General features: G+C 46.0%; 1 long non-coding RNA gene across 1 annotated transcript in view; it reads left to right on the top strand.

The window, feature by feature from the left end:
• LOC134948933 (uncharacterized) overlaps positions 1-22,240 on the top strand; it is a 59,416-nt gene extending 37,176 nt beyond the window's left edge. The window contains exon 2 of the long non-coding RNA XR_010183063.1: positions 20,075-22,240. This is a non-coding gene — a long non-coding RNA (uncharacterized LOC134948933). The remainder of the gene's footprint in view (positions 1-20,074) is intronic.
• The last annotated feature ends 1,027 nt before the right edge of the window (positions 22,241-23,267 follow it).

The raw sequence follows: 23,267 nt of genomic DNA, 5'->3' as shown, positions 1-23,267 counted from the left end.
GGCTCCGTGGTCACCAGCATCCAATCCTGAATGCCGAATCTGCGGCCCTCTAGAAGATGAGCACTCTATAACCACCACAGGAGAGACACCCTTGTCCTTGGATATAGGGTTATCCGCTGATGCATCTGAAGATGCGATCCGGACCATTTGTCCAGCAGATCCCACTGAAAAGTTCTTGCGTGAAATCTGCCGAATGGAATTGCTTCGTAGGAAGCCACCATTTTTACCAGGACCCTTGTGCAATGATGCACTGTTTTTAGGAGGTTCCTGACTAGCTCGGATAACTCCCTGGCTTTCTCTTCCGGGAGAAACACCTTTTTCTGGACTGTGTCCAGAATCATCCCTAGGCACAGCAGACGTGTCGTCGGGATCAGCTGCGATTTTGGAATATTTAGAATCCACCCGTGCTGTTGTAGCAGTATCCGAGATAGTGCTACTCCGACCTCCAACTGTTCCCTGGACTATGCCCTTATCAGGAGATCGTCCAAGTAAGGGATAATTAAGACGCCTTTTCTTCGAAGAAGAATCATCATTTCGGCCATTACCTTGGTAAAGACCCGGGGTGCCGTGGACAATCCAAACGGCAGCGTCTGAAACTGATAGTGACAGTTCTGCACCACGAACCTGAGGTACCCTTAGTGAGAAGGGCAAATTTGGGACATAGAGGTAAGCATCCCTGATGTCCCGGGACACTATATAGTCCCCTTCTTCCTGGTTCGTTATCACTGCTCTGAGTGACTCCATCTTGATTTGAACCTTTGTAAGTGTTCAAAAAATTTTTTAGAATAAGTCTCACCTAGCCTTCTGGCTTCAGTACCACAATATAGTGTGGAATAATACCCCTTTTCTTGTAGTAGGAGGGGTAATTTAATTATCACCTGCTGGGAATACAGCTTGTGAATTTTTTCCCATACTGCCTCCTTGTCGGAGGGAGACCTTGGTAAAGCAGACTTCAGGAGCCTGCGAAGGGGAAACGTCTCGACATTCCAATCTGTACCCCTGGGATACTACTTGTAGGATCCAGGGGTCCTGTACGGTCTCAGCGCCATGCTGAGAACTTGTCAGAAGCGGTGGAACGCTTCTGTTCCTGGGAATGGGCTGCCTGCTGCAGTCTTCTTCCCTTTCCTCTATCCCTGGGCAGATATGATCTTATAGGGACGAAAGGACTGAGGCTGAAAAGACGGTGTCTTTTTCTGCAGAGATGTGACTTAGGGTAAAAACGGCGGATTTTCCAGCAGTTGCCGTGGCCACCAGGTCCGATGGACCGACCCCAAATAACTCCTCTTCCTTTATACGGCAATACACCTTTGTGCCGTTTGGAATCTGCATCACCTGACCACTGTCGTGTCCATAACATCTTCTGGCAGATATGGACATCGCATTTACTCTTGATGCCAGAGTGCAAATATCCCTCTGTGCATCTCGCATATATAGAAATGCATCCTTTAAATGCTCTATAGTCAATAAAATACTGTCCCTGTCAAGGGTATCAATATTTTTAGTCAGGGAATCCGACCAAGCCACCCCAGCTCTGCACATCCAGGCTGAGGCGATCGCTGGTCGCAGTATAACACCAGTATGTGTGTATATACTTTTTATGATATTTTCCAGCCTCCTGTCAGCTGGTCCTTGAGGACGGCCCTATCTATAGACGGTACCGCCACTTGTTTTGATAAGCGTGTGAGCGCCTTATCCACCCTAAGGGGTGTTTCCCAACGCGCCCTAACTTCTGGCGGGAAAGGGTATACCGCCCATAATTTTCTATCGGGGGGAACCCACGCATCATCACACACTTTATTTAATTTATCTGATTCAGGAAAAACTACGGTAGTTTTTTCACATCCCACATAATACCCTCTTTTGTGGTACTTGTAGTATCAGAAATATGTAACACCTCCTTCATTGCCTTTAACGTGTGGCCCTAATAAGGAATACGTTTGTTTATTCACCGTCGACACTGGATTCAGTGTCCCTGTCTGTGTCTGTGTCGACCGACTAAAGTAAACGGGCGTTTTAAAACCCCTGACGGTGTTTTTGAGACGTCTGGACCGGTACTAATTGTTAATTGTTTGTCGGCCGTCTCATGTCGTCAACCGACCTTGCAGCGTGTTGACATTATCACGTAATTTCCTAAATAAGCCATCCATTCCGGTGTCGACTCCCTAGAGAGTGACATCACCATTACAGGCAATTGCTCCGCCTCCTCACCAACATCGTCCTCATACATGTCGACACACACGTACCGACACACAGCACACACACAGGGAATGCTCTGATAGAGGACAGGACCCACTAGCCCTTTGGAGAGACAGAGGGAGAGTTTACCAGCACACACCAAAAACGCTATAATTATATAGGGACAACCTTATATAAGTGTTTTCCCTTATAGCATCTTTTTTATATATTTCTAACGCCAATTTAGTGCCCCCCCTCTCTGTTTTAACCCTGTTTCTGTAGTGCAGTGCAGGGGAGAGCCTGGGAGCCTTCCCTCCAGCCTTTCTGTGAGGGAAAATGGCGCTGTGTGCTGAGGAGATAGGCCCCGCCCCTTTTTCGGCGGCCTCGTCTCCCGCTCTTAACGGATTCTGGCAGGGGTTAAATATCTCCATATAGCCTCCGGAGGCTATATGTGAGGTATTTTTAGCCAAAATAGGTATTCATTTGCCTCCCAGGGCGCCCCCCTCCCAGCGCCCTGCACCCTCAGTGACTGCCGTGTAAAGTGTGCTGAGAGGAAAATGGCGCACAGCTGCAGTGCTGTGCGCTACCTTTAGAAGACTGAGGAGTCTTCTGCCGCCGATTCTGGACCTCTTCTTACTTCAGCATCTGCAAGGGGGCCGGCGGCAAGGCTCCGGTGACCATCCAGGCTGTACCTGTGATCGTCCCTCTGGAGCTGATGTCCAGTAGCCAAGAAGCCAATCCATCCTGCACGCAGGTGAGTTCACTTCTTCTCCCCTAAGTCCCTCGTTGCAGTGATCCTGTTGCCAGCAGGACTCACTGTAAAATAAAAAACCTAAGCTAAACTTTTCTAAGCAGCTCTTTAGGAGAGCCACCTAGATTGCACCCTTCTCGGCCGGGCACAAAATCTAACTGGCTTGGAGGAGGGTCATAGGGGGAGGAGCCAGTGCACACCACCTGATCGGAAAGCTTTACTTTTGTGCCCTGTCTCCTGCGGAGCCGCTATTCCCCATGGTCCTTTCAGGAACCCCAGCATCCACTAGGACGATAGAGAAATTGCGATTACAAACTACTTAGCAGTTTCAGAGTAGCTTCAGACTTACTCTGCCTGTGCGATCAGTTCAGTGCTTGTCGTTCCTGGTTTGACGTCATAAACACACCCAGCGTTCGCCCAGACACTCCCCCGTTTCTCCGGCCACTCCTGCGTTTTTTCCGGAAACGGTAGCGTTTTTATCCACACGCCCCTAAAACGCCGTGTTTCCGCCCAGTAACACCCATTTCCTGTCAATCACACTACGATCGCCGGAGCGAAGAAAAAGCCGTGAGTAAAAATACTATCTTCATGGTAAAATTACTTGGCGCAAGTCGCAGTGCGATTATTGCGCATGCGTACTAAGCGGAATTTCACTGCGATGCGATGAAAATTACCGAGCGAAAGACTCGGAATGAGGGCCTTTATCTCCAGCGACTTTATCTCCATCCAAGGCTTAGTAAATAGACCCCTTAGGGCCCAATTCGTACCTGATCGCAGCAGAAAATTTGTTAGCAGTTGGGCAAAACCATGTGCACTGCGGGGAGGGGCGGGGGGGGGGGGGCAGATATAACATGTGCAGAGAGGAGAGTTAGATTTGGGTGGGGTGCGTTCAAACTGAAATCTAAATTGCAGTGTAAAAATAAAGCAGACAGTATTTACCCTGCACAGAAACAATATTACCCACCCACATCTAACTCTCTCTGCAAATGTTATATCTTGCCCCCCCCCCCCCCCCCCCCCCCCCCCGCACTGCACATGGTTTTGCTCAACTGCTAACAGATTTGCTGCTGCGATCAACTCTGAATATTACCCCCAGACCTTACCTCTCTGGGTGCGACAAGTGCGATAAATAAGCATATTTGAATAACATGCTGTGTAGATGTTTGCTTTAGTTATATCTACAGAATTAATGGTGTCTACAGTTATATGTGTTATATTATACTATACATTGATTTGGAGTGTTATGCCTAAAGCTGAGGTAGAACACGGGACATCTTGAAGCACTTTCAGAGGTGGACGCTGTTTAGATTTTCACCAGTTTCCCGATGGTTGGAGGATGGAGCATGTGTCGTAGATGCAGTGCGCATGTCTCCATACAGCAACAACGTCAGTCACAGCGCCTCGTAAGCAGGGCCAGATTAACAATGGGGCGGATGGAGCTCCAGCTCCAGGCCTACACATAAAAATAGGTCCATCATGCAGGATGTAGGATGATGGTACCTACCCAAACAATCATAAATCATAAGTGTTAAAATAGGTTTTGTAGTTTTCTCACAAAATGATCCAATTTTTATATATGTATTTATGAGACATTGGGGCACATATTGTACAGGGTGTACACCCACATGTGACTCGGGCCACACCCATTCAGCACTGGTCACAACACCTCTCCATCTCAGTAAAGGCCCTTCAAAATTTTCAGCTCCAGGCCCATGTGGCCCTTAATCCGGCCCTGCCCGTAAGCCGTAGCACAATTGACATGTTGCTGGCTTTTTATGGGTAGTGACAGGGGAGCTTTGTAAATAAAAATGGGGCATGCCGACCCCATTTTCTGTCCATGCCAAAGCCAATGGCTGTGTCCTCGGATGTACTTCCCCTGGCCCTGGCAGTTTAGTTTTGCCGGACATCCTGAGCAGCCTAATGTCTGATTGGCCAGCCAATGTTTACACTGTAGATCTGATGCTGCGTCTTCGGACGCAGGCAGTGGATCTGAGAAGCCAGAAGCGGGCGTCTTTTTACAAATGACACAACCTGAGGCATTAGCATACACACTCAGATCAGTTGCGATCTAAGACGCAGCACCGATCCACACTGCTACCACCTCTGACTCAGCCGCTGTTAGGTAAGGTAATGCTTTTGTACTTGGCGAGTAGCCTCCTACCTACGCAGCTCCGACGCCCTGGCAGGTAGCTACCCGCCGCGCTCCGGGTCGGAGCGGCTGCGTGTGACATCACGCACCCACGTGGCCCGCCCCATCGGTCCAGACACACCTTTGTTGTCCACCCGTGCCCCGCCAACAGCATTCTAATGCCATTGGCACACCCCCTCCCGCCCCTGTTAGCATCTCACTGGGCTCCCGGGGTGCACGTGCGCAGTGCGGCCGCTGGGCGTGCGCACTCCACAAGGTAATTCAGACTGTGATTGCTGCCGCTGCAGCGATGCAGTCTGAATTACCCCCACAGTGCCAGGAATGTAATGTGTGTCAGGCACATGGAGAATCTTTGCCCTCTGTGCTGCAGGGGTTTCCAATGCCTTTCTTATAACATCGTACCATTTTAACATGAATCTGAAACAGTCATTTTTCCTGATGTTTCTCCTATAAATCAATGCTGCCTATTGCAAACTCTTGGTGCATCTTGATCACTTAGTCTGACAAGGAGGAGGGGTGGGAGGTGTGGGGGATTTATGCTGAATATTGAAAATTTCTCTGCTCATTGCCTCACGTGTCATATGTCTGTGGTATTCACATTAGTGGTAAATCAATATCCATAGCTTCAATCAAAATACTATAGGAATAAATAGACAGCTCCACATGCCATCTTACAAGTCACCAGAGTGATTTATGTTTAAGAATGACACCTCCATTCCACCTTTAAAGCAGACTGAATTCACTGAAATGTAATTTACCTTTTGCATGAGCTATTCAACCCATATACAGTATATATTGTATTACTAGGCGATTCATCGCGCCCTACGGGCGCTCTTCACACCGTCGTTTGTGGCTACGCCCGTTAACCCCTGCACTCCTTTGAACATACGCAGGCCGGTAGAGAACAGATGCAGAAATGCCGGGCAATATAGAGGGCATACAGAAAAGAGAGAGGCGTAGGGGGGAAGGGGGGGGGGGGAATGTACAGAAACGCTGTGCGATGGGTAAAGGATAGGGAGAGGCAGGGTGGTAGGGAGAGGATAAAGAGAGGCAAGGTGTTACAAAACAAAATACCGGTGGGTGCTGTGGGTGCCACGGGTGGGGAAGGGGTGTTGCGGTTGGGGAAGGGAGTGCTGCGGGTGGTGGAGGTGAGGGTGTGGGTGCTATGGGTGGGGGAAGGGGCAGGAGTGCCGGGGGTGGGGGAGGGACGTGTGCCGCGGGAGGGGGGCGGATGTGAAGGATGCTGTGGGTGTTTAGGTGAGGGAGGGGCGTGTGGCACGGGTGGGGGGCGTATGTGGTGGATGCCGCGGGGAGGGTGGTGGGTTGCAGGGGGGAGAGGTGGGTATGGGGGTGGTGCGGGGTTTTTGGGGTTGGGCCGGTGGCTTTTGCTGGTTGTGGGTGTTACGGGAGGCGGCGGGAGTGCCGTGGGTGGGGGAGGGGTGTGTGCCGCGGGTGGGGGGCGAATGAGGTGGGTGCTGTGGGTGGGGGAGGGGCGGGGGGTGCGGATGTGGTGGATGCTGTGGGTGGGGTGGAGGGTGCAGGGGGGGGGTAGGTAGAGGTAGGTGTGGGGTGGGGGAGTGCTGCGGGTGGGGGAGGGGTGGGTGGGGTGGAGGGTGTAGCGGGGGGAGAGGTTGGTATAGGGGTGGGGGTGGTGCGGGTGGGGGAGGGGCATGGGGTTTTGCAGGGTGTGGGTGTTACGGGTGGGGGAGGGGGCGGGAGTGCAGCGGGTGGGGGAGGGGTGTGTGCTGCGGGTGGGGGAGGGGTGCTGCGGGTGGGGGAGGGGGCGGGAATGCCGCGGGTGGGGGAGGGGGTGGGAGTGCCACGGGTGGGGGAGGAGTGTGTGCGGGGGGTGGGGGAGGGGGCGGGAATGGCGCGGGTGGGGGGAGGGGTGCCACGGGTGGGGGAGGGGTGCGTGACGTGGGTGGGGGAGGGGTGCGTGTTGCGGATGGGTGCGTGCCGCGGGTGGGGGAGGGGTGCGTGTCGCGGGTGGGGGAGGAGTGCGTGCCGCGGGTGGGGGAGGAGTGCGTGCCGCGGGTATGGGAGGGGTGCGTGTCGCGGGTGGGGGAGGGGTGCGTTCCGCGGGTGGGGGAGGGGTGTGTGCAGCGGGTGGGGGAGGGGTGTGTGCCGCGGGTGGGGAGGGGTGCCGCGGGTGGGGGAGGGGTGCGTGTCGCGGGTGGGGGTGGGGTGCGTGCCGCGGGTGGGGGAGGGGGCGGGGGTGCCGCGGGTTGGGTGGATGCCGCGGGTGGGAGGGTGCGGGATGCCGCGGGCCGTGTGCCATGGTTGGGTGGGGTGCGTGACGCGGGTGGGGGAGGGGTGCGTGTTTTGGGTGGGGGAGGGGTGCGTGCCGCGGGTGGGGGAGGGGTGCGTGTTTTGGGTGGGGGAGGGGTGCGTGCCGCGGGTGGGGGAGGGGTGCGTGTCGCGGGTGGGGGAGGGGTGCGTTCCGCGGGTGGGGGAGGGGTGCATGCCGTGGGTGGGGGAGGGGTGTGTGCCGCGGGTGGGGGGCGAATGAGGTGGGTGCTGTGGGTGGGGGAGGGGCGGGGGGTGCGGATGTGGTGGATGCTGTGGGTGGGGTGGAGGGTGCAGGGGGGGGGTAGGTAGAGGTAGGTGTGGGGTGGGGGAGTGCTGCGGGTGGGGGAGGGGTGGGTGGGGTGGAGGGTGTAGCGGGGGGAGAGGTTGGTATAGGGGTGGGGGTGGTGCGGGTGGGGGAGGGGCATGGGGTTTTGCAGGGTGTGGGTGTTACGGGTGGGGGAGGGGGCGGGAGTGCAGCGGGTGGGGGAGGGGTGTGTGCTGCGGGTGGGGGAGGGGTGCTGCGGGTGGGGGAGGGGGCGGGAATGCCGCGGGTGGGGGAGGGGGTGGGAGTGCCACGGGTGGGGGAGGAGTGTGTGCGGGGGGTGGGGGAGGGGGCGGGAATGGCGCGGGTGGGGGGAGGGGTGCCACGGGTGGGGGAGGGGTGCGTGACGTGGGTGGGGGAGGGGTGCGTGTTGCGGGTTGGGGATGGGTGCGTGCCGCGGGTGGGGGAGGGGTGCGTGTCGCGGGTGGGGGAGGAGTGCGTGCCGCGGGTGGGGGAGGAGTGCGTGCCGCGGGTATGGGAGGGGTGCGTGTCGCGGGTGGGGGAGGGGTGCGTTCCGCGGGTGGGGGAGGGGTGTGTGCAGCGGGTGGGGGAGGGGTGTGTGCCGCGGGTGGGGAGGGGTGCCGCGGGTGGGGGAGGGGTGCGTGTCGCGGGTGGGGGTGGGGTGCGTGCCGCGGGTGGGGGAGGGGGCGGGGGTGCCGCGGGTTGGGTGGATGCCGCGGGTGGGAGGGTGCGGGATGCCGCGGGCCGTGTGCCATGGTTGGGTGGGGTGCGTGACGCGGGTGGGGGAGGGGTGCGTGTTTTGGGTGGGGGAGGGGTGCGTGCCGCGGGTGGGGGAGGGGTGCGTGTCGCGGGTGGGGGGAGGGGTGCGTTCCGCGGGTGGGGGAGGGGTGCATGCCGCGGGTGGGGAGGGGTGCGTGTTGCGGGTGGGGGAGAGGTGCGTGCCGCGGGTGGGGAAGGGGGCGGGAGTGCCGCGGGTTGGGTGGATGCCGCGGGTGGGAGGGTGCGGGATGCCGCGGGCCGTGTGCCGTTGTTGGGTGGGGTGGATTCCTGTCTCCCAAATCCCCAGCAGTGTCCCGGATCAGAGCACCCACCTTTCGGGCCAGGCGCATCACGCACAGCACGCAGCTCAGCACAGATTGCCGGAACTCCTCGGATGTCAGCCAGTCCCAGAGCCGCTGAAGCAGGATGGAGAGGCGGGACCCGGCCCAGCGAGCCCCCTTCCTGAGCTGACGAGCGCCGGACGCGGCCGCTCTACTGCCCAGAGGCCGGAGCAGCACGGAGCGGAGCAGGAGGAGCGGGGCGGGCATAGTGCGGGGGTGGCTGGGGGGAGACGGGCAGCGGTCCCAGAGGGAGGGGACTGTCCAGCCGCCCAGATCTGTGCCTGTGACTCCGCCCAGCGTTACGGGCACAGAGTCACAGACTAAGGCAAATATATAGGAGATATGGATAGACATAATAGGAACTAGCAGTAGCATTAGCAAAACAAAACTAAATTGCAATATTTAAAGTTAAAAGCACTTTAGTCTTTGCCATGCCCTTTGTGAGAAAGTGATGGAACCTTGTAATCACATCTCTCCCTTAATTGATATGTCTCATGGATGGACATAAGGATCTGGAGTGGTTTTCCTCATCCTCATTAAGGTTTATTCCTCATCCTCATTAAACAGGTTTAATTATAATTCTAAATTCTTCCAATCTGTCTTGTAAAAACATGATTTCTTTATCCCTCTCATAATAGTCTTTCAGTAATGAATCTAAATGATCTTCACATCAGCAATGTGTGTGCCAATTTCCTGTGTGTCTTCTTTAATAGCCTTAGTGTCCTCCTTGTGCTACTCCTCTCCAAGGGAGTCATGAGACTGATAACATCCAGATCTTAAAGATTGCACATCCACCTATAAAAACTAAGGTGGCGTCTTTCTAGCCGGGGTCACAGGGGCTCTATGCAGATGTTTGTCCAAAGACTTCTCTGTTCCTTGTACAGTACATACCTGGCTGAAAACCTGTGTAGTACACACCCAATTATAAGTCACAATCAGCTGATTGTAATTGGTTCTCATCTTAACCCCTCCCTTCCCCCTTCACTACCATTGAAAGGTTGTTCACAAAATTAATTTGCCATTTCTGGTATTATAGAACCATCCAAGCCACTGTAAATACTACAGCATGTAGTAGTCCCTGGGGCTGTGCTTGAGGAAAGGCAAACCGTGCCCTACCAAATGGTGGTAGTGCAGATTTACACTTATCGAAAAGCAGTAAGTAGAACCCATAGATAATTATTAATTTAATTTCTGGTGTGGTTTAGCTACTTAATCACAAAAAGGTACTGTATCCTGCCTTTCATATTCTTATGTACAAACATAAGAATAGTGTGGTGCTTAAGTCTTAGCCACTTGTTACAGTAGTCTCATGTAAATGATGTTTTCATTCTTGAGCGCAGTACCCACCAAATAGCTTTTCCACTAATTAAAGCACTGCCCCGCAATGCAATTTCTCCCAGTAGCAGAACATTACATTGCTAGGCAACATAGCAAAATGTAGGGGGGAGTTTGGATTGTGATGCATTCTGTCCTTTACAGACCTCTTTATGCTCTACTGATAATGCAAGGAAGACTGTGTATGTGCAATGAAACCTTATTTTGCTGGCTCTGAGATGTTATTGGGTGCAGGCAGTGTCAAAACTATTGCCATTGCCATCTTTTGGGGTGCCCATAGTGACTGCACTCCTCTGATGAGAGCATTGCTCCTCAATTACACCCCTCATCCATTATATGCTGCTTCTCAATATGTCTTCCCTGATGAGAGCATTCCCCTTTAGTATTACTTCCCCATCCATGAAACTCTGCTCCTCAGTATAATGTCTCCCCTGATGAGAGCATTCCCCTTTAGTATTACTCCTCAATCCATGAAATTCTGCTCCTCGGTATTATGTCTCTCCGGATTAAAGCATGCCCCGTAATATTACTTCCCCATCCATGAAACTCTGCTCCTCAGTATAATGTCTCCCCTGATGAGAGCATTGCCCCACTGTATTACTTCACCATCAATCAAACTCCGCTCCTCAGTATAATGTCTCCCATGGTGAGAGCATTGTCCCTTAGTATTACTTCCTAATCCATGAAACTCTCCTCGTTATAATGTCTCCCCTGATGAAAGCATTGCCCCATTGTATTACTTTGCCATCCATGAACTCCACTCCTCAGTATAAGTGCCCTGTTTACGCGATTGTGGCTGCAAAAACACATAGGTCTGGGAACTTGTCCTGGATCCTATATGTGTTTGCCCGAAAATGGGAGATTGATTGGGGGAAAACAAAGGCTCCATTTCGATTGCCTGAAAATAACATAGAGCAAAAATCAAGTTCAAAGCCCGTTTTTGGGTCTAATTGAAATTCCCCCTTAATATAAAAAGTATTTTTTATATTAAGTTTGGTCAATTTGGTATTTCTGAAACTTTATAGAAATTGTTGCTCAAAAATATAATTTAAAGGGGTCAATGGTTGTCCCTATCTGATCTCCAACAGAGGACCCCTTCGCACACACTTAATCCCTTTCAATTCCTACAAATTCGTCACTTTTTAGGTTCCTTGCCCTCCTCTGCTTTGCTCCGTGACCTTAGCCACTTTGAAAGTTTATTTAAAAACTCCCACCTCTCCAAAGGCTTAATTTCCCAACTTTACTCCCTCCTATTAGATTCTTCCCTTCCCTCTTCCTGGTCCCAAGAACTCGCTTGGGAGCGTGATCTTGGGTCTCCCCCGGAGAGCTAGGACAGGGATGACATGAGACTGGGGATATCTAAGTGCTCTATTGCTACTGCTTTCAAAGAGACGGCTTACAAGATTTACTACCGTTGGTACTATACCCCTGATAAACTCAATAAACTCTTTCCATCTTCCTCCCCTAACTGCTGGAGGAACTGCGGATGTAGAGGCACTATGCTTCATATATGGTGGATCTGCCCAATCATTGTTTCCTTCTGGAATCTAGTCCATTCCCTCCTGAATTCCCTTCTGGAATCTCCCGTGCTGAAAGATCCCTGGATCTTTTTACGGTGTTACCCTCCCCGATGCTTGATAAATTCTCCCAAAAACTGACTACACACATTCTAACTGCGGCGAAATCGCTGATTGCTCTCAATTAGAAAAATCCCTCTCCCCCCTCTCTCCTGTCCCTTAAAGCCAACATCTGGCATATTGCATCAATGGAGAGGATTACATATCTCCATGATCGGGGTCACGTTTTTGAGCAGGTCTGGGCCCCTTGGCTCGTTGCTGAACGTAGATCGCCGCCTCCCCCCTCTTATTCTTAGCTCCACCTGCAGGCCCATGGGCATCGGCTACCACTTCTCCATCTTTTCTTTTTTTTCTTCTCTCCTTTGCCCTTCTTTCTTAATCTGTTTTCGAAATACGTACTGTGCTTTGATTACACCGTGGTTCTCCCCTCCCCCCCTCCTTCTCCCCCTCCTCCCCCACCTTTGATACTTTGTAGCCAATGTTTCATTTTTGATTGTTCTTGTTCTTTATTCTAAAAATATGGTTTTTGCTAGACGTTGGTTTTCCTGACCGCTTGTCCTTTTTCTTATTGTATTGTTTAGCCACTCTGTTTAACCATACAAAAATAAAGAATTTAAAAAAAAAATATATATATATATAATTTAAAAAAAGTGTTTATTTTTTTAATAAATTTTTTCTGAACTCAAATTTTATCTCCAATGGGTTTCCCATTGTTTTAAGGCTGAAACTCTTAGAAACATTTAACACTATTAATGATAAAGAATATCATAGCAATTTTAGTCCATGATAAATCATGTAAGATAGCTGTGTGGTAACGTTCTGTTCAAGGTGAAGGGATTTATTGTGTGGTGTATGTATGGTTTATTAGACACCACAGCCCACATGCTTTGTTCAGCTCCAAACAGCAAGATTTACTATCTGATGGCTTGGATGCTGAAGCCACAAAGTTATTACCATGTGTTGCGGTTTAAAAATCCGTAAAACACATGCGGATTAGGCAAAATGCATGCATCATAAATTATGTGGACAAACAGAAATTAATCCTGTCTCTTACCACTTATCTGAACCTAAGGATGACATATAAACACAATTCACTTAATTATTATTTTTTTCTGAATTTGTCAATAAGAATCTATTGGTCTAGGGGTGTCGTGAATAAAATTCTGACACTCTAGGGCACCGTGACTTAAAAAAGTTTGGGAACCACTGGCCTAGACAATTAACCAAGGGTCTTAACAGAGACTCCAGACTCCCAGGGTGGAGGATAGGATATTAGTCTTCAGTTGAGCCCTGAGATTAGAGATTGCAGGTGGAGTCAGAGAATAGTTCCAGTTTGTGGTCAAGTATAGCAGATTTGACACAGTGCAACCACATAGGAAAACTCCCAAAACCCAGATCCATGTGTGTTTAAGACATACAGCTTCTCTGTGTCCTTCCTGTCAAGGTTGCTGTCTAGGTCAGTCTCTACTTGGGAGTGGTGGGAAGAATGTCAGTTTCGGATACAGTATGCTGTTTAACATGATAGTCCATACTTTGTTGCTACAGATGACCACGTCTGGGAATATTGGTTTTGTACCGTTATTTTGTTTTGCCTTGACATGCGGCTCTTTAACTGTATGTTTCCATCATTGTAACGGTTCCCTGGGTTATGTTGTTCTGACTGTTTACATGTTCTTTGACTTAGCTGATTTTGTTACTCAAATAAGTTACACAAATAGCCAGCATAGGCTGATGTCAGTTACATACTTACCAACATTTGGGAGGGGGACTTTGTGCATGATACCCCAGAACACGCACAAAAAAAGGGGACTGTCCAACTGTCATACCCGTGTTGGGCACCACATTGGAGGCAAGCTGCACATCACACAATCATTGCTCATTACGCTGGCAGTGTGCCGGGCACTTCCCAAGCTGCCCCCAGCCACTCTACTGTTTAGATGGCGAACGCATGGTCACGGCTTTCATTCCAGAACACATGGGGGGGTGTCTGCCCCATTTTCTGGGAGTGGCAAGCCCAGTGCATCTTCCGATGTAGATTTACTGGCCTTGCAAGTGGGCAGGAGGCAGTCATTCTAAGTAAGCTTAGGCTTAGTCACATGGCCAAGGCTGCAAACATCGCGAAAAACGATTGCTATGCTGACTTGTTAAAGTAGTCTCATCTAAATGATGTTTCCATTCTTGAGCGCACTACCCACCAAATAGCTTTTCCACTAATTAAAGCACTGCCCCGCAATGCAATTTCTCCCAGTAGCAGAACATTACATTGCTAGGCAACATAGCAAAATGTAGGGGGGAGTTTGTATTGTGATGCATTCTGTCCTTTTACAGACCACTTTACGCTCTATTGATAATGCAAGGAAGACTGTGTATGTGCAATGAAACCTTATTATGCTGGCTCTGAGATGTTATTGGGTGCAGGCAGTGTCAAAACTATTGCCATCTTTTGAGGTGCCCATAGTGACTGCACTCCTCTGATGAGAGCATTGCTTCTCAATTACACCCCTCATCCATTGTATGCTGCTTCTCAATATAATGTCTTCCCTGATGATAGCATTCCCCTTTAGTATTACTTCACCATCCATGAAACTCTGCTCCTCAGTATAATGTCTCCCCTGATGAGAGCATTGCCCCATTGTATTACTTTACCATCTATCAAACTCCGCTCCTCAGTATACTTTCTCCCCCAATGAGAGCATTGCCCCTTAGTATTACTTCCTAATCCATGAAACTCTGCTCCTCAGTATAATGTCTCCCCTGATGAAAGCATTGCCCCACCATATTACTTTGCCATCCATGAACTTCGCTCCTCAGTATAAGTGCCCTGTTTATGCGATTGTGGCCGCAAAAACACATATGTCTGGGAACTTGTCCTGGATCCTATGTGTGTTTGCCCAAAAACGAGAGATTGTTTGGGAGGGAGGCTCTATTTCGATTACCTGAAAATAACAGAGCAAAAATCATGTTCAAATCCCATTTTTGGGGCTAATTGAATCTCCACCTTAATATAAAAGTAATTTTTATAGTAAGCTTGGTATTTCTGAAACTTTATAGAAATTGTTGCTCAAAAATATAATTTTACAAGATTCAAAGGGTGAGATTCAAATGATATATCACGCCCAATTTCCTTTCTAAAATTATCTCCGTTATCGTGCATATTGCACCCATAGTAATCTGGTTTAGCTGTGTAAAGGGTTGGATGCCTCGCCACTCCGGGGGTAGCGAGCTGAAATAATGATACAATGTCCCTGAGGGCAGAAACAGAACGGGTGTGGAAAGGGGTAAAAAGAATTGAATCCCGCCCAAAAATTGTTTATTTTTTTAATACATTTTTCTGAACTCAATTCTTATCTCCAACGGATTTACCAAGGCTGAAACTCTTAGAAAGATTTAACACTATTAATGATAAAGAATATCATAGCAATATTAGTCCACGATAAATCATGTAAGATAGCTGTGTGGTAAAGTTCTGTTCAAGGTGAGGGGATTTATTGTGTGGTGTATGTGTGGTTTAAAAGACACCACAGCCCACATGCTTTGTTCAGCCCCAAACAGCAAGATTTACTACAAGACTGCAAACATCGCGAAAAACGATTGCTATGCTGATCTGATGCTGAGTCTTCGGACGCCGCACTCGGGTCTGAGATGCTGGCAGGAGGCGTCTTTTTCCTTCAGACGCTTCCTGCAGCATTAGCATATTTTTGCACAGCGTCTATATCTGGATCAAGCGCTATATCTTTTACATTTGAAATCCTCCATTTGTCACTTTTCATGTATTATACTTAGGAGAACATATATCGTTAGCTGGAAATACTGTACAACTTTATTTGAATATACTGTAACACTGAAAATGACCTTTTGTATCTTACAACATGAGGCTTTAGAAAACACAGCAGGAGGTTGCTCTTTAAAGACACAAAGATAATAGAACTCACACAAGATCAAGAAAAACAGCGCACATGCAGTACTGTAGCTGCAGCTATTTTGCTCAGCTAGTGGAGACGTATCAGGTTTGGATAAAGCCCCAGACAAAGTCTTTTGAGAGCATCAATTATTTTGGAATTCAAAAATTTTGTTAGTTTAGGGGGTGTTAAATTCATTTGTAGACTACAGTACGTAAGTTGCAGGAAGTTTGCCCAAGGGCTTCATGTGATAATTGGTATTACTAAAAACTGTTATTGAAAAGGTTGTTAAACTTAATAATTATATATTTGATTAAAAAGGTAGAAAACATTTTGAAGTTACTTAATCTGTGGCCCAGGGATCCCAGTTCATATATAAGGGTAATTAACCCTAGTGTGCTTGCTTGTGTGTTAGGGAAATTACACTATAAACTCCAATGGGGCAGGAACTAATGTGAATGACAAATATTCTCTGTATAGTGCTGGGTAAAAATGTGGCGCTATATTAATTAATGATAATAAATAATGGGAATGGTGTCAGAGTAAAAGTGAGGTTATGGCAAAGCAATGAACGCTAATTTTATTCTTGGTCACTGTTATAGTAACAGTCACAGAGCTGGTCATATTCAATATAAAATGGAATAGTCACCTTTAATTTTAAATGTATTTAAATGTAATCATTGCTTATAACATTTTCCAATTTCACAACAATTACTACCACATATAAGATAGTGCTAAAGTTAATTGAAATGATTACAAAAATATTTAATAATATAAATTTCAGTTCGGTGAATAAATAATCCGTTCTCATTCCAGTGCATTGGGTTTATTATTAATTAATATGGAAAGTTTGTCATAAAGAAGAGTGTTTTCTGTGACTGACCTACTTTTGTCCTCAAGGCACCCCAACATTCTAGTTTTTAGGGATATCCCTGCTTGTGCACAGATGATATAATCAAAGTGACTGAGATACTGATTAAGTCACCTGTACCTAAGCAATGGATATCCCTAAAACCTGGACTGTTGGGTGCCTTGAGGACCACACTTGGAAACCACTGCCCTAGATGAATGTTGGTAAGCGCACTTCTGTGAACTTTATAAAAATATATTGTACCCCTTTTGAAGGGATTGGCAGCTTCCACAAAAGCATATGCCTGTATGAATCCACTTCTAGGGTTCTTACACGTACAGTTGTAAAAAATTGACAAAAATTGTTTTTTTAATAGGGATAATTCTGACAAGATTTACCCTAGTAGTGAAAAAAGAGTGGAGACCCAAATAATAATATTGCCTTACCATAGAATTGTGGACAAATTCATAAAAATATTCTGTTGATTGAAAAATATATTGCATGGCATAACACATCTAGCACAAAAAAGTGAATGATAGCAGCTGTCTGCAGGGTTGGTTTAAGAGAGGAGAGGGCCCATGTGTAGGCATTGTGCTGGCCTCCTCCACTCTGTGGTGTAGTAGACTCAGGCATTGTGTCAGAGTCTACGGCAGACGTGCAGGTCTCCGGGAACATGACGCTGAAGCGCCAATGCAGGACTCACCCAAAGAGGTGAGTATCATTATATGGGTGCAGGGTGGGTCCCCTGGACTCATACACCCTGAAATAATTATAGATACAATGTTTGTATGTTAGTGGAGTGTTGTAGGTAATAATTACCAGTGTGAATATCTTAGTTTTTGTAATGATGATTTATGTTCTGTAATCTGTGTACACAATGTTTATCTGTGAAGGGCTTCGACGTATTTGATGCATTTTAATGACTGTGCATATTTTACATGTACATAAAATCCAAATACAGTTATTTGTCTGACATTTATGTGTTTGTGTATATTATAAATATATTATGCTTGACAAAACTTGAACATAAAAGTACCCAGCACTTACTAGCGAGTATTCATAAGCAATAACCCTTTTACAGCACTGTAAAAATAAAGCTATTAAGAATAAATCATCTAGTGAAGTTTATACTAAATTTTGCTAGGGAAATAAACAATAAAAGAAAATTCACTAATATTAGAAGGTGATTTTTACTTGTTTCAGAAAGTGTGGGAAAAGCTGATCAACCCACGTCAATGTGATATAAATATTTACTATATCATGCGCAAATAAATATACTTTGCAATTTGTATTGTTATAAGGCAATATATATTTATTGGCTGAAATAGAGGCTATAGAAAAAGTGACAGCTGGATGATTTAATGTAGCACTGAAAACATCCATTTACACTTTAACCAGTATACCAACCAATCGCTGTCACACTGTCTCACCCAGCCATTATGGAACTAGAGACTTATAGGATTGGTTGGCTTGGCATGATGTGACTTCTAGTTCCACAATACATAATACATACATGAAGAACCTTAGATTGCATACATTACATCTGCGCTAGAGCAGGGAATTGCTAGTGCTTGGTGTTGCAGTACAGAAGTAAAGATGTGGTGGGCCTTATAGAAAGAAAGAAAGAAAGAAAGAAAGAAAGAAAGAAAGAAAGAAAGAAAGAAAGAAAGAAAGAAAGAAAGAAAGAAAGAAAGAAAGAAAGAAAGAGGGTCAGCACACATTATTATACTTTATAAAGCATTGGCATATTACCCTGCACTTTACAGTGAGGTCATGACACAAACAAATAACATACAATGACACTTAGCAGCCTATTTATGCTTTTCTTGCATTCTAAAGGGGCATTTCAATTCTTTTCAATTCTCCTACAGACCTCACTGGGGCACTTGGAGAAATAGACAATGTTGTTGGCGCTGGTGTTCGCACTATTTCTCCAACATTTTATGGCCATAGCTTCTAGTTGAACTGCGCCTTAACACTGTATAAAGGACATCACAGCACAAAGTAAATCTGTTGAAACTAATATTTTTCCTTCATCCATTAGGGGACACTGGAGCATAGACAATGGGGTTTCTAAGGAAACCATGTCAAAAGCACAACATTCATCTTTGCATTACATTATCATGTCAACTTGAAAAACCCTTTTCCACATGACACAAATACTATCAATAAGTGATTGACTGGATCCATACTGGTGATCCATACTGGTCACCGCTGCAGCCTATGCAAATCACCACCATTAAAGGTTATCTCCATGCAAAACCAAAAATGTAGTTAGTTTGGATGAGCTGTAACTGCTTCCACTGCCCAGATCCCTGATGTTAGCAAGTACTCCTAAGGCAGTTACAGCCTGAGCACGAGATTCCTCTGCTCTGGGAAGATGTTACTGCAATTCCTAGAAGTGTTAAGTTAGTTTCTCAGGGTATGGATTGTCTGCTTGGACCACACTTTAGTGGACACTGGAATGAAGGAATGAGGAAGTGGAGGTAAATGTTTTTGTCTTACTTTACCTTACTTATCGAATTCTACCCAGCATTAGATGTTAAGTGTAATATCCTATAACTTTTATCCTGAACAAGCAATGTGAAACTATGTGAAGCACTGTGAAACTAGTTAAGAAGATCTAATAACTCCAGGTTTATGTTTGAATATTCTGATTTGTATCTGAGGACATCTATAACTCTATTGACACAGTCTTAATAAGGGTACCTGACATTGGGTGGTTGGGTTAGTTTGACCGGTGGTTGGGAGACCGCCGGTCACTATACAGATGGCGGGATCCTGGCTTTTAGATGGCCGGCAGGGGGGGATGGACAAGCGCAAAAGAGGGTGGAGCCAGTCTGTAAATGGTCTAAAAAGCAATTGGAGGAGAGGAACTGAATTAGATGAAGACATGACATTCAAAATTGTTTAAAGCAATCTGGCTCAAAGCACCTATGCTGCCATACAGGCACATTCTCAGTGGAGGCCACAGAACAGCAGAGCTGGGACCTCAGAAGGGAATATCTGGCATTATTAGGCTCCCATTTTGGCCACATCTTCTGCACATCTATGCCTGGATGAGGGGGAAATGTTTTATGAAAGTGGTGAGGAACGGTGTGTGGACTTTCCAACAATGTTGCGAGTATAACTGTCATAACTGGGGAATGCCATAATTGCGAAAATTTAATTTTTTTCCTATTGTGAATTCTACATGTTTTGCTTGTATAAGCAAGGAACTGTTTTTCTGTAGCTCATTTATTGTAGCCTATTTCCCAATTCAGACCACAAACCAAATGTACAAATTGATTAACGTGTTAAATACTTGCAATGATCAACATTTTAACTATTCTATAATAAAAAAAGCCTTTACATCTGTACAGCTGATATATACATTTAAAATAAGTATCCATGCAGAGTAGCGCCATTGTTACGGCATGGCAAGGATGGCACTTAGCTTTGTAAGAACACTCTAAGCAAATCATATTCCTTTTTTCATTGCATCTCATACTGTTATTACTGATTATTTTTCAACCTATATATTTTTTTTTTTAATTGACAACTTAATAGAGCTAGAAGTTGAGGATAAGTTTGTTCAGTACTTTTTAACACCAGTTAAAGTATATAATTTATAATTGTATGCTTATGTGTTGCTGGATTACATTTAATAGTATAATTTTCTTATAGGTCTAACTAAAAATGGATTTTCAAATGAACATCGTACATTCACACCTCCTTGGGCACCGCTGCATGGATGTATGTGCATAAAAGAAAAAAAGAAAGAACACATCTACAGGCATAAATGTGACACAATGTATGGGGAAATATACAATGTCACCTTCTAGCATCCTTTTCTTACAGACGAATACACTATTTTAAACACTGAGTATATATGACAATTATTGTGACCTGCACAGCCATGAAAGATAAGCTTATTATTCTTTCTGCAGATCACACATAAATCATCTGGTGAACTGGTCGTAGTATACCACAGCCAACTGTGTACTCACGTGTTACACTATTGCACTATTCCACTTTCCTGTTGCATTTAAATAACAGTATTCATCATCCCCTTTTGGAGCCTGCAATAAACAGTAGATGTGTGAATATGGATTTTAAAAACGTGACAGCAAAATTACCAACAGTGGAATTTTAATCTAAGATTGCACTTGCAGATATCTGCAGTTTTTTTCACTTTTGTTCCAATGAGGGCCACAGCGGACACTCCTTCTTCTCTGTTATATGACAATGACCTTAAGGAACTAACAAGACAGAACGTAACAGAAGACATGGAGCTGGAGCTTCTGGATAATGCCTTGTCCTCCACACTTGTTTTGGTGGTGGTGCTAATTATCATCTTCACCTTGGTGGTGACATCTCTGCTGACTTACTGCTTCCACAAATGGAAACTCAAAGCCAAAAAATTCCAGAGGGTACAGGAGGAGTATCAAAGAGACCAAGAGAAAGTCATGTCATCATGCAACTCTTGACTTCCAATGCAGCTACAGTCCTGCAATAACTGAGATTTAGCAGAGTGCACTCAAGTAAAAACATTGCTTCAACCTAAAAAGCTTAGTTTGAGCACTCAGACCAATACCTATGTATTAATGGATCATTCTCCAGCAGCTGTACCACATTTTTAGAAACACGTATATGTAATACATGCATAAGATCATGATATGGAATAGCATTCTGCCTTCATACGATGCTCTGTAGAGTATTTATACTATGAACTACAAGATGTCAGTGTCTTGTTGCAATGCACTTTTTATGTGTAAAATAGAACACCACTAAGTCAGACCCACAAATGTGCTACTGGATTATCACAGGTGTGAGTGTAGCAGATTAGCATAGTTCAAAAATGAAAAACACATGGCATGAGGTAGGTTGCAGTGGGGCAATCTGAAACTTGTCACCTGAAAGTTGGTGGCTGAATATGAGAAAAGCCTGTTTAGAAATGAGTATATTTCTTATACAAATACTGAATAAGGCTAAATAATATTTATTCTTTCATACAAAATTGCCAAGATTTTGTAAATAATTTAAATGTGCATTATATTGTTTTTGTATATCATGTTAATTTATCTTGTTTTAATCGTTTACTAGAATTAGCCTATTAAGATAAGAATATAACATACATTGCTGTTTGTAAGCAGTGCCAAATTATTGTCTGTGCCAATTAAACAGGCAGACCTAGTCCTTCTAATTGCGGTCAGCCCGTGTTGACTGCCAGTGCGACTCCTTTTATGGAAAGATACATTTCATACAATAACTGCAGTTTAATTAATAATTTTAAATAGAATGTAGCGCTTTTATTTATTTTTGCTGACACTAGCCAATTAGTCTTTGTTGGCCTTAGACATGGTATTATAGTGCTTTTGTGTGAAATAAATACAGTATACAGGAACATACTCTTTTTTCAGAATCCTATATGTAGTACTACTATCTGTATTTAGTATTAAGTACATTATTTATGTATACTGAAATCCAATTTTATGTCACATTTAATCTATTTCATGTAATCGTAAACAATGAACAGTTTATGCTTTATCCTCTATACCTGGCTGTCAAACATGGTAAGTAATGGGAAAAATGAATCTCCAATACCAATGTAATTCCTCCTAATCAGATTTAGCAGACATTAGGGATCAGGGTGAGGCAGCATAAATACATATATGTATGTAAATTTCTCATGCACTCATTTATCTGCAGCCAGATGGCTCCAATCACTTTGCCAGGTAGATGTAATTCACACATGGTGGCTTTTTATACAATCTAATTTCATAACAAATCTCATTATCCTCAACCAGCTTTATCTGATTCAGTCAATAAACACTATTTTTATTATTAAAATATTCCAGCTCTCTCTCCATACCAGTGTATCCTCATCGTCCATTTGTAATGTCATTAACAATGACATTAGGGCAGCACGTATGGTGTAATGGTCAGCATTACTGCCTCGCAGCACTAAGGTCATGGGATCACTTCCCACCACAGCCCTAGCTGTGTGGAGTTTGTATATTCTCCCCGTAAGTGCGTGGGGGTACTCTGTTTCCTCCCACACTCCAAAAATATACTAAAGGTTGAGTATCCCATATCCAAATATTCCGAAATACGGAATATTCCGAAATACGGACTTTTTTGAGTAAGAGTGAGATAGTGAAATCTTTGGCCCTCATTCCGAGTTGATCGGTCGGTATTTTTCATCGCATCGCAATGAAAATCCGCTTAGTACGCATGCGCAATATTCGCACTGCGACTGCGCCAAGTAATTTAACAATGAAGATAGTATTTTTACTCACGGCTTTTTCATCGCTCCGGCGATCGTAATGTGATTGACAGGAAATGGGTGTTACTGGGCGGAAACACTGCGTTTTATGGGCGTGTGGATGAAAACGCTACCGTTTCCGGAAAAAACGCAGGAGTGGCTGGAGAAACGGGGGAGTGTCTGAGCGAACGCTGGGTGTGTTTGTGACGTCAAACCAGGAACGACAAGCACTGAACTGATCGCACAGGCAGAGTAAGGTTGAAGTTACTCAGAAACTGCAAAGTAGTTTGTAATCGCAATATTGCGAATACATCGGTCGCAATTTTAAGATGCTAAGATACACTCCCAGTAGGCGTAGGCTTAGCGTGTGTAACTCTGCTAAATTCGCCTTGCGACCGATCAACTCGGAATGAGGGCCTTTGTTTTTTGATGGCTAAATGTACACAAACGTTGTTTAATACACAATTAATAATATTGTATTAAATGACCTTCAGACTGTGTATATAAGGTGTATATGAAACATAAATTAATTGTGTGAATGTAGACACACTTTGTTTAATGCACAAAGTTATAAAAAATATTGGCTAAAATGACCTTCAGGCTGTGTGTATA

Source organism: Pseudophryne corroboree, chromosome 8 (assembly GCF_028390025.1).
Source record: "Pseudophryne corroboree isolate aPseCor3 chromosome 8, aPseCor3.hap2, whole genome shotgun sequence".
Taxonomy (NCBI): Eukaryota; Metazoa; Chordata; class Amphibia; order Anura; family Myobatrachidae; genus Pseudophryne; species Pseudophryne corroboree.
Note: the sequence above shows the minus strand (reverse complement) of the source record. Positions and strands in the feature narration are given on the sequence as shown.